Here is an 11,538-nt window from a genome sequence, read left to right as displayed (position 1 = left end):
TCATTCTGAATGCAGCTTCTCCTATTAATAACTTACATTAGTATAGTATACTTATTGTAATTAATGAACTGATAATGATACACTACTATCAATTAAAATTCATATTCTATTTATAGTTTCTTAGTTTTTACCTAATGCCCTCGTTCTGTTCCAGGGTTCCATCCAGGGTACCATATTACATTTAGTTGTCATGTCTCCTTAGGCTTATCTTGACTGTGACAATTTCTTAGACTTTCCTTGTTTGGTGATGACCATGACAGTTTTGAGATATACTGGTATTGTGTTTGGTAAAATGTCCCTTTATTAAGATTTTTCTTAAGTTTTTCTCCTGATTAGACTAGAGTTATAGGTTTTGGGGAGGAAGATCATAGAGGTAAAGTAACATTTCTTATCATATCATATCAAGGGTACATACTATCAACATGACCCATCATTGTTGATGTTGACCTTGATCACACCTGGCTGGGGTAATTTTTGTCGGATTTCTCCACTGTAAACTTACTTGACATTCAACCCCTTTTTATACTGTCCTCTATGGGAGAAAGTCGCTATATGCAGCCCACAATTAAGGAGTTGGGAATTATGCTCTACCTCCTTGACAATGGATTATACAATAAGTTATTTGGAATTTTTCTTTATAGGAGACTTGTTTCTTCTCCCCCATTTATTTATTGATTCAATCATTTACTTACAGACTTGTGGATATTTATTCTATACTTTGAGTAATAGTCCATCTAATACTACTTTTTTTTATTGCTCAAACTGTTTCAACTTTGACCATTGGAAGCTCTTTCTTGTGTCCCTGTGTTATTGTAATTTTATTTTTTGCACCTTTTTACTTTCTGGCACTACAAGATTCTCTAAGCTCATTTTGTATATTTCCTTCTCAAATCCTAGAATTAACCATTTCTCCATGGAGGACCCCTTGTTTCTTTTATTGGAGAATGGTATTAGAAAACAAGATACAGGTGACCATTAGTGATCATTGAGTTTGAATGACATTTTTTACACCTTAGATATAATTGTGCTTTTTAAAATGTACTTTTACTTTTTTTTTTTTTTGTCATACAAACTCAGGTGTCAGTCTTTTTCAGGCTCCAGCACATGGCAGTCGGCACACTCTGCTGCTCCAGCTGCACCTCAATGGGCTCTAGATTCACCTCGTCCTCAGCCTCATCCCCACCCTCACTCACCTCCATCTCCTCTGGCTTGTCCCGCTGCGTCAGTGCGGCCAGTTCCTCCCAGGACACGTTGCTCCTCATGGACAGGATCTTACTTGGGGCCCAAAATTTCCATGTTTGCTATAAGGCTCTAGTCGTCCAAGGTTGCAGATCTGAGAGCAGAAGCTGTAGATGGCTTGAGTGTGGTTAATATTCTCCAGTTTACACTCCATGTCCGTTAACTGCAGGCAAATCTCCCAGGTGTGCTTGCTATGACAGTCTAGTAGATGCCGGAGGTGTGGTAGGCTCCAGGGATATCCGCTGCCTAGACTCCACCGCCCGAGTGACGCAGTAGTACACTGTACGCCTCGGTGGTGTTCTTGCCCGGCCACACCCGACTCCGCCTCCAACTGCGTGTACAGCAGGTATTGGGTCTTTGCGTATTTGCCCTCAGCGCCTGCTCAAAGAGGTCCCGCACTCCAGCTTGCCGCCCTCTAGCGGGCGGTTAATTTGGAGAGTTAGGTGTGCAGATATTGGACACATTGGGCCACTTGAACAGCGAGATGGCGCCCTTATAAACCTTGAAAGTCTCCTTGAAGTACTTGTGCTCCTCCCGGAACATGGCGTATTTGATGACGATCTGGGGGTGGCGATCCGCAGGTACAGGATGCGGTCACACACAGCGCTGGTGGACTGAAAGGTGCCAAGGCTTTTCTCCGGGTTGGCGAGCATGAACCACACCTTCAGTGACTTGCACCTACTGTTCTGCAAGAGCTCTCAGCCACTGAAGTCCTTGGCTGGGCTGGCAGGCAGTGTTGTCGCCTTCCGCAGCAGCCACAGCCCTGGTCATAATTCTTGTCCAGCTCATTCCACTCGCACAAAGGCTTGCCAGGTTATCCACCTGCTTGGTGGCCTTCTCCAAGATGATGTGGGAATCATCCACATGCCCGTTGTCCTCATAAAACTTAGGAAACGTGACCTTCAGCGTCTGGGGTCTGCCCATAGTCTCGAAGGGGTCCACTGTCTGTACAGACTCTGTGTATGTTGTCAATGATCTCCCGGGGGCTGCTTGTTGCAGCCAAGAGCTTGTGCCACTCACCAAGTGGTGTGGGTTTGGCACAGCAGGGTGCTGCTGATGAGCTGCTACAAGCGGGCCAGGTCCACCTCCTCCTCCTCCGGCCCCAGCTTGGAGGTGGTCTCCATCTAAGCAGTGATCACGCTTTCCTCTAACTGGCCATAGCTATTGCATACCTGGGGGAAGTTCCACATGGTCATTACGGCGGATGGACTGCTCTATACCCCCTGAGCCTTCTCAGATGTAGTAGTCGGTCAGCAAGCACCAAAGCTGCCCCACTGTTGTTCAGCGACTGCAGCTTCTCCGGGTTCTGGGAGATGAGGTCGCAGAGCTCGTGCTACAGCTGGAAGTTGGACTTGTGCACCGTGGACACTCAGCACTCTTTCTTCACCAGTGTTGCCAGGCGCTACGCAGCCTCGTCCGGCCGGTCACTCAACCTGCGATACTCTGTGTGCTCCTCTATGCATTCAATGCTGAGCTGGAGGAAGCACCAGTAGCCCCGCACAGCGCAGGTAGGAGGGCAGGAAGCACAGGTACAGGGACCAGGTACCAGAGTGCTGTGTGATGGGCGGTGCCTGGAGCGCACAGTCAAACGTGCGGCGGGGTGTGTTTATGTGTGTGACGCGGCTCTGATCTATCGACAGTTGGTGATAATGCAGCCACAGGTGTGTTATGTTGTGTGCGAACACAAAGGCTCTCTCGTGGCAGTAGTTGACATCTTCGCAGGCAGAGTTGGTCAAACAGCGATTCTACATCTGTGCCCGGTGCACCTTTAGGGGGTAGTACCAGAGTTTGTAGCTTACAGGACAGCAGGTTCAGCGTCTGCTCATACAACTGATTGAGTTTGGGCTTCGGGGTCCCTGTTTGAATTCTATGTAGTGGAGCCAGCCTTTAACAGAGAACTGGTTCCACATGATTTCTTCCTCATGGGGGAGATTCTCTTGCCTCAAGAAGAGGTCTGGCTGTTCTGGCCACTCTGGCCCCGAGAGTTGCACCATCACCATTGTTTTCCTGGCTTGCCAACTACAGGCTGCAATCGCATATGACTTTTACTTTTTCACAGTCTCTTACTCTTTTTTATATTTCCATTCCTTTAACTTTTTTCAAAACATTAAATATATCTTTTATGATCCATATTTAATAATTCCAATGCCTGAAATGGTTGGAGCTCTATTTTTTGTGTGTTTGTTTCTGTGAGTTTTGCTCATGGTGGCTTGTTTCCCTGTCAGTATAGTGCATTTAAAGAATTATGCATTAATATCTGTTATTTCTCTTATGTATAGAAATTCTCTGAGGCTGAGGTTGAGGATGTATTCTTCCAAAGAAGACTATTAATTGCTTCTGCCAAATAGATGCCTGAGGGGCCCTATGGACCTTATAGAATTTTAAATTACAGTGCTAAACTTTTAGATTTTAGGTCTCATTGTCAAGTGAAAGCTTGATTTCTCCGGGTTATACATTCTCCAGAGAGATCTTCCTTTTGGAATTTTCTTCTAAATCCATGGCTTCTTGAGTCCAGGTTTTATATCAAGTTGTCTTCAGCCTGTAATTCTGCTCTCATAGTATTGAAGAGTGTTCTTAGTCCTACTATGTACTGAAGTGGTTGGTCACAGGGCTCACAGTGTAGAGATAAAGCACAGGCCATGTAGCCAGACTACCTGGATTCCAATTTTGGCTTTGCTCTTTGCTTAGCCTTGTGACCTTAACCACTTTGTGTCTTAATTTCTTCATCCTCAGAACTGGAATCATTATAACCAGCCTCACTAGATTAATAAGAGATTTAATAAGTTAACATATGTAATAAAGTATTTAGAACAATGCTTGGCACATAGCAAGTCCAGTTTATTGATATCCACATATGATGGTAGGGTGGCTAGAAAACTTCAGTTCTTGCTTAGCTTCCTGGATTTGTGTTTTATTTCTGGTCTCAGCAAATAATTTTGTTGCAGGCTCTTCTATTCATTTAAAATAGTTGTCACAGTCAGCGTTTAGGTTTCAATCAGAGAAGCAGAATATAGGTAAGTAGGAAGGAATAGTGAGAGACTTTTTTGTTGTTGGTTTACAGGGATTTGACCTTAAGCAGTTGTGCAATAGAAGCTGGTTAAGAAGTTTCTGTAAGCTTAGATCTTGTCTTTGCTGGGGCTTAAAGTGCACAGGGCAGGCAAGGGAAGATGGATGTAAAAGAAATAGAGAACAAGAACAACTTGAAACTCACAAGCACAAGTGAGAGCCCATGAGTATCAACTAAAGACCCTATTAGTTCTCTTGGTCTATAATATTGGTGGTATGGATGTTCTACAGGTGCCAGGGTCCTTTGTCACAGAGCTAAACACTCATACCTGGCCCAGGGGTCAGAGAAGGCGAAGGAAAATGTAAGAGTTAAGGTGGAACAGGAGGTATAGCTGCTTCCTCAAGCCTAGGGTAAACCAGCAGATAAGCAACATGTATGAGTTACAAAATGGTTGCTGCCTCATTTCCCCTCTCCAATGATCTCTTGTGACTCACTCTTAACTGAAATTGCACAGGAAAGAGAATTATGGGAAATGTAGGTCAGTTTAGCCAACTTGACCCTTTACAAAGTCACCACAATAGTATTTTAAATATTTTGTGAGTCACTGTCAGATGTTATCTAGGGAGAGAATTTCAGGATCCCTAATTCTTGGCAGTAACCTTTTGAGGATAGCAAAATATCTTTAATTGCTTTCTTTTGTACTCCAATGCCTATCATATTAATTTTTACATAGTAGCTTCTTAATAAATATTGCTGAAAAAAATGAATGAGTATGATATTCTAGATATCATGATAAGAGCCAAGAATACAAAGCTAAGGCATATTCTCTTCTTCCCTCATGGAATTCAGAGTCATGTTAGATAAGACATATGTAGAGATGCATACCTAATAAGCACGTAAGAAAATTCTCAGCATCATTAGCCATTAGGGGAACACCAATGAAAATTTCAATAAGATACTGCTTCACACCCAGTAAGATGACTATAATAAAAATAAAACAAATAGGTACTAATAAATTTTGTTGAAGGTATGGAGTAATTGGGACCCTCTTACATCGCTGGTGGGAATGTAGAATGGTTTAGCTGGCTGGGAAAACAGCCTTGCAGTTTCTTACAAGGCAATAGAGTTGCACATGATTCAGCAATTCCACTCCTGGGTCCATACCGAAGAGAAATAAAAACTTATGGTCACATAAAAACTAATGCAGTTGACTTTCAACAATGCACAGCTGAAAATCTGCATATAACTTTTGACTCCCCCAAACTATGAATAGCCTATTGTTGACTGAAAGCTTTGTTAATAATGTAAACAGTAGATAAACACATTTTTGTATGTTATATATATTGTATTCTTACAATAAAGTAAGCTAGAAAAAAGAAAATATTAAAAGAAAATGATAAGGAAAGTATGTTTATAATATTTATTGAAAAAATTCGTATATAAGTGGAACCACACAGTTCAAGCCCATGTTGTTCTAGGGTCTTCTATACATGATTTTCATACCACCACTGTCCATAATAGTCTAAAGGTGGAAGGAGCCCAAATGTCCTACAAAGAATTAATAAACAAAATGTGGTATAGTAATACAATGGAATATTATTCAGCAATTGGAAGGAAATGAGAAGATCCAAGATGGTGGAGGAATAAGTAGAAGCTGCATTAACATCATCTCAGGACCAATCTGGAATTACAACTAAATTGTAGAGAAATCACCCAGAATAGCCAACTGAACACTAGCTGGAGAGAAGCCTTATAACCAAGGACAGACAGAAGAAATCATTTCACCACAACGGGACTGGTATGTAGTGCAGAAGAGGCATGAGAGGGCTGGCTAGGCTCTGATGGGTGGCAGCTGAAGTGCCAGAGGGACTTTCAGTGGTTGGTGGGCTCACCCTGAGAAGCATGGGGTCTAAACCCCAAGCTAGGCTCCCCAGCCTACAACACCCTGCAAGAAAGAAACCCAATAACATCCAGCTGTGAAAAGAGGCAGGGTTTCTGTCTGTCAGCAGAGATAGCTGGAGACACAGAGAGTTTCTTTAACGGCCAACACACAAAACTTTGTTTGCAGCTACTTACCCTGGGTTCCAGCAGAGGGAGGGAAGAATGGACTAGGTACCCTTGAGGAGAGTCTGGGGCTGCTAGCTCTGAGGAGAGAACTAAAGGCACAGCTACCAGGATTCCTGTGTGGAGTCATTCCCCATACTGCAGAAGCCATTTTCTCAGGCTGAGCACTTTGCTTCAAGTGGCATCAACCTGAGAGGAAGCAATAGCGCTGCTCTCAGAATTACTCTGCCCTGCCCTGTGGTCTTAAGCTGCTAATTAAACCTTGATTAGATTAATAACTGACCAGTTCAGCTTCTGATTTGTTTAACCACTAAGGCAGAAAATACAAAGAAGCAGACAAAATGGGAAGACAAAGAAACAGACCCCAAATGAAAGAACAAGAGAATTCTCCAGAAGAACTAGATGAAATGGAGATAAGCAATTTATCAGATAGAGGGTTTAGAGTAATGATTATAAAGATACTCAACAGCATGAAAAAAGACATAGAGACTTCTGGCCAAGATGGAGACCTAGACAGACATGCTGCATCTCCCTCTACAATGAAGAAAGAATACAATTACCTCAAAACTAGAAACAACCAGAAATTCCAGAAAATCGAGCTGCATGGAAGTCCAACAAACAAAGATATAAAGAAGAAATACTCATCCAGACAGGTAGGAGGGCCAGAGCCAGGGCAGAGAGGACACGGTGTGGTGGTGGCAGCAGCGGAGGCAGCAGCAGACCTGGGAGAAAGTGCAGTCATACATTTTAAAAAGTTCGGAGGGGCACCTGGGGAGCACTTCCAGTACCCGACCAGACTGCACAGCTCACAGTTCCAGCACCAAGGATAATAAAGCCTCATTGCTTTCGACTGTGCAAACCAGTGGGGGTTGGGGTAGAGGAAGAAACTGCTGGTCTCTCAGCAGAGTCTGCTTATTTAAGGGGCCCTCGTGGTCCTAGAATGTCCACAGATTCACCCACTCTGGGAACGACAGCCAGGGCAACAGCTAGAGGGGCACCAGTCCCATACGGAAGAGAGAAGTACCTGGAAAAGGGGTGAGTGCTGAGCAAGTGGCATTGTTCCTTCTCAGAAAAAGATCAAAATTATGAACATTAAAATGACAACAAACTCACAACTACCAACAACTGAATCTAAAAAATAAAAACAAAATCCAACTTAGCAAACAAGAATAGGAACAGAATTATAGGTATGGGGATCATTTGGAGGGTTATAAGCTGAGAGGGGGAAGGGGGAGAAATGGGGAAATGGTGCAGGGATTAAGAAGCATAATTGGTTGGTACAAAATAGACACGGGGAAGTTAAGAATAATATAGGAAAGGGTGAAGCCAAAGAACTTAAATGCATGACCCATGGACATGAACTAAGAGGGGTGTGATTGCTGGAGGAAAGGGTGCAGAGGGGAGCAAAGGGAAAAAAATTGGGACTACTGTAACAACATAACCAATAAAATATACTTAAAAAAAAAGACATTGAACTTCCAGTCAAGATGGAGGTGTAGGTAGACACACTTAGCCTCTGCACAAAACCATAGAAAGAATTACAACTAGATCTCAAAAACAAATAAAAACAAGACTGTCAGAAAATCAAGCTATATGGAGGTCCAACAACAAAAGATTTAAAGAAACCACATTCATCCAGATGGGTAGGAGGGGCGGAGTTGTAGACACAAGACAGAGAGGTGCTATGGCTTGGGCAAGCTACAGCAGTGGCGGCAGAATGGATGGTATCACATTCCCATAAGGTGGGTAAAAATTAGGAGGGATACCCTGGGACAGAGCAATCCCAGCCTCAGGCCAGACTGCACTGCCCTGAGTTCCAGCACCAGGAAGATAAACCTCCATTACCTCTGGATGTAAAAACCAGTAGGGGTTCAGGTGGCAGAAGAAACTGCTGGATTTTTGCTGCTTAAAGGCCCCCCCACCCCCCGTGGTCTTAGAATGTATGCAAATCCCAGGCCAACAACTGGAAGGGTGTCAATTGCATATGGGAAGTGGGTGAAGTGACAGGAAATAGGCAAGTGCTCGAAAAATCGCCAGAAGCCAGGAAGCAACATTGTCCCCTCTCCAAGCCCCTGACCATAAACAGAGCCACAAAGTGGTGAAGCAGGAGGCCCTGTCCTAGCAATTACCTAAGGCTCCACCCCACGCAATTTACAGGTGCCTTTAGTTCATAGGCCATGCTACTTAGACAGCAAGTGAAAGCAGCTCTACCTAACACACAGAAACAATCACGGGGGGATGCCAAATTGAGGAGACAAAGAAATATGGCCCAAATGAAAGAAGAGAATAAACCCCCAGAAAAAGACCTAAATGAAATGGAGATACCCAAACTATTAAATGCAAAGTTCAAACCAATGGTGATAAGGATGCTCAGAGAACTCATAGAGTATGTCAAGAAAATAAAAAAATGAAGGTTACACAAAATGAAATAAAGACAAAAATACATGGAATCAACAGTGAAGGGAAGGAAGTCAGGATTTAAATCAACAATTTGGAACAAGTGGAAGAAATAAACATTTAATGAGAACAAAAAGAAGAAACAAGAATCCAAAGATATCAGAGAGGCTTAGGAACCTCTGGGACTACTTTAAACATACCAACATCCAAACTATAGTGGTGCCAGAAGGAGAAGAGGAAGAACAAGAAATTGAAAACTTACTTTAAAAAATAATGAAGAAAACAGAAATCATTTGGAGGGCTATCAGTGGAGAGGGAGAAGGGAGAGAATGGGAGGAAAGGTGCATGGATCAACAAGCATAATTGGTAGGTACAAAATAGATGGAATGTTAAGAATAGTATAAGAAAAGGGGATGCCAAAGAACTTACAGGCATCACCCATGGACATGTACTGAGAGAGGTGGGGGGAGATTGCTTGTGCAGTCATTGTGGAAAACAGTATGGAGTTACCTCGAAAAAATAAAAACGGATCTGCCTTTTGACCCAGTGATCCCACTTCATGGGATATATCTGAAGGAACCCAAAACACTAATTCAAAAGAGCATAAGCACCCCTATGTTCATTGCAGCATTATTTAGAATCACCAAGATATGGAAGCCCCCCAAGTGTGCATCAGTAGATGAATGGATAAAACAACTATGGGACACTTACACAATGAAATTCTACTCAGATGTAAAAAAGAAGAAAAATTTACCCTTTGCAACAGCATGAATGGACATTATGCTAAGTGAAATAAGCCAGTCAGAGAAAGACAAATATCATATGACTTCACTCATATGTGGAATCGAATGAACAAACTGAACGATCAAGCAAAATAGAGACAGACTCATAAATTGAGAGCAGATGACAGCTAAGGGGGAGATGTTGGGGGTGGAGGGATTGAGCAAAAAGGAAAAAGGACTCATGGACATGGGCAACAGTATGGTGAGTGTATGGGTGAGGGGGATATAAGGGGATTAAATGGTAATGGAAAAAATACAATAAAGATTAAATAAAAATAAGTAAAAAAATAAAAAAGAAATAAATGAAGTAGTGATACATGCTACAACACAAATGAACCTCAAAAAATTTGTTAAGTAAAAGAGTACATCAAAAAAGATCACATATTGCATGATTCCATTTAAGTATAGTATCCAGAATAGGCAAATCATTGGAGGTAGCAAGTAGGTGTTTGCCTAGGGTGAGGTGGGTTGAGGAAAAATGGGTAGTGATTGCTAATGGGTACCTGGTTTCTTTTTGAATGGTGAAAATGTCTGAAAAGTGATTGTAATAATGATGCATACATTTGAATACACTAAAAGCCATTGAATCATACACTTAAAATTGGTGAATTTGATAGTGTGCGTTGTATCTCAATAATGTTGTTATAGAAAATAAAATAACATGTCACTCTTTGGGTCCCAGTTTTCTCTTTCTGTTAAATAGGAGCTGAGTCATATGGTTGATTATTTGTTTCCATTTCCACTATTCTCCGATTCCATGGTTTTGTGATTACCAACAGACATCAGTATTGTTACACATACTGTATTTTTTTTAAGTATATTTTATTGATTATATTGTTACAATAGTTCCAATTTTTTCCCCTTTGCTCCCCTCCACCCAGCACCCCCTTCCCCAAGCAATCCCTCCCCAAGTCCATGCCCATGCCCGCTTCACCCTTTCATATATTCTTCTTTTTTTAATAAATAAATGATTAATTAATTATTTTAACAATAAAAAATAACAATCCATTCCTCTCAGACTTAAGACCCTTTATAATATTATAAAGGACAATGAGCGAAGGTCTCGAGCTCCTCTAGCTGCTTCAAGCTGGACATGGTCATTGTGCTACCTACACTTGGGTCCAGAACATACTGTATTTTTAATGTCTAATGACTTCTAATAACTTGAAGATAATCTTAAAATTATTTTTGGAAGTTTCTGGGGTATGAATAACAAATCAATGATAATTTCACTTATAAACTCACAGAGTAAAAGCCTTGTCTTTCCTGGCCCATTTGAAGGGTCACCACTGATACATGAACCTCAAAAGGACTAGTTTTCTATATTATCTTGAGTAAGGAAAACATTATACATAATAAAAAAATTTCTATCAGCTTAGGTTTTTAAAAACGACCTCTTAGTTCCACTGTCTGAGCAGCACATTTGATACACTGATTAATCAAGCACCAGAGAAGCAAATTGAATAAAAATTTAATGTCCTTTGGAGAAGAGGCAGACAAAAACTTGGCAGACCATAGAAATTGAAAGTATATAGAGCAGTGGCAGTGATTAGAACTAAGAGGCTATGATTTGACCCAGGCTTTAAATCAAGCTTCTTGAACAACACTTAAAAAAAAAAAAAAACCCAAATATTTATGACCATTAAATGACAAAATCAGACAACACAAGCCAACATAAAGTCCCAAAATGTAATCAGCTTCCGAGGGTTAAAACGATGATTTTCATCATGTAGCTTGGCTGTTCTGGCATATAATGAAGGTAAAATAAAGCAGGCCCCTCCAGCTGTTTAGGGTTTGATAAGGGTTTATGCTATGAGCGGAACTGATAGATGAGTTTCCTATAGCACAACTTCTAACAATATATCTTGCTGGTGGACTTTGGGAACCAGGAGCTTGAAGCTGGCTAGTTTGACACAAAACAGGGGAAATGACTTTAACAAGCAAGGACACAGGCCCATAACCACTGGAAGTGGTGATGTCAATAGTGAACAAGACTCTGCAGATAGTATCACCTCTATGCGTAAGTAATCTGAAAGAGCTGATGGTCAC

At 41.7% G+C, this 11,538-nt stretch overlaps 1 pseudogene; it reads right to left on the bottom strand.

Moving 5' to 3' along the window:
- Window positions 1-1,073: 1,073 nt before the first annotated feature.
- LOC150016252 (pre-mRNA-splicing factor SYF1 pseudogene) lies at window positions 1,074-3,239 on the bottom strand (annotated as a pseudogene).
- Window positions 3,240-11,538: the final 8,299 nt, after the last annotated feature.

The sequence above is a fragment of the Furipterus horrens genome, unplaced genomic scaffold (genome assembly GCF_987537825.1).
Source record: "Furipterus horrens unplaced genomic scaffold, mFurHor1.1.pri manual_scaffold_3, whole genome shotgun sequence".
Taxonomy (NCBI): Eukaryota; Metazoa; Chordata; class Mammalia; order Chiroptera; family Furipteridae; genus Furipterus; species Furipterus horrens.
Note: the sequence above shows the minus strand (reverse complement) of the source record. Positions and strands in the feature narration are given on the sequence as shown.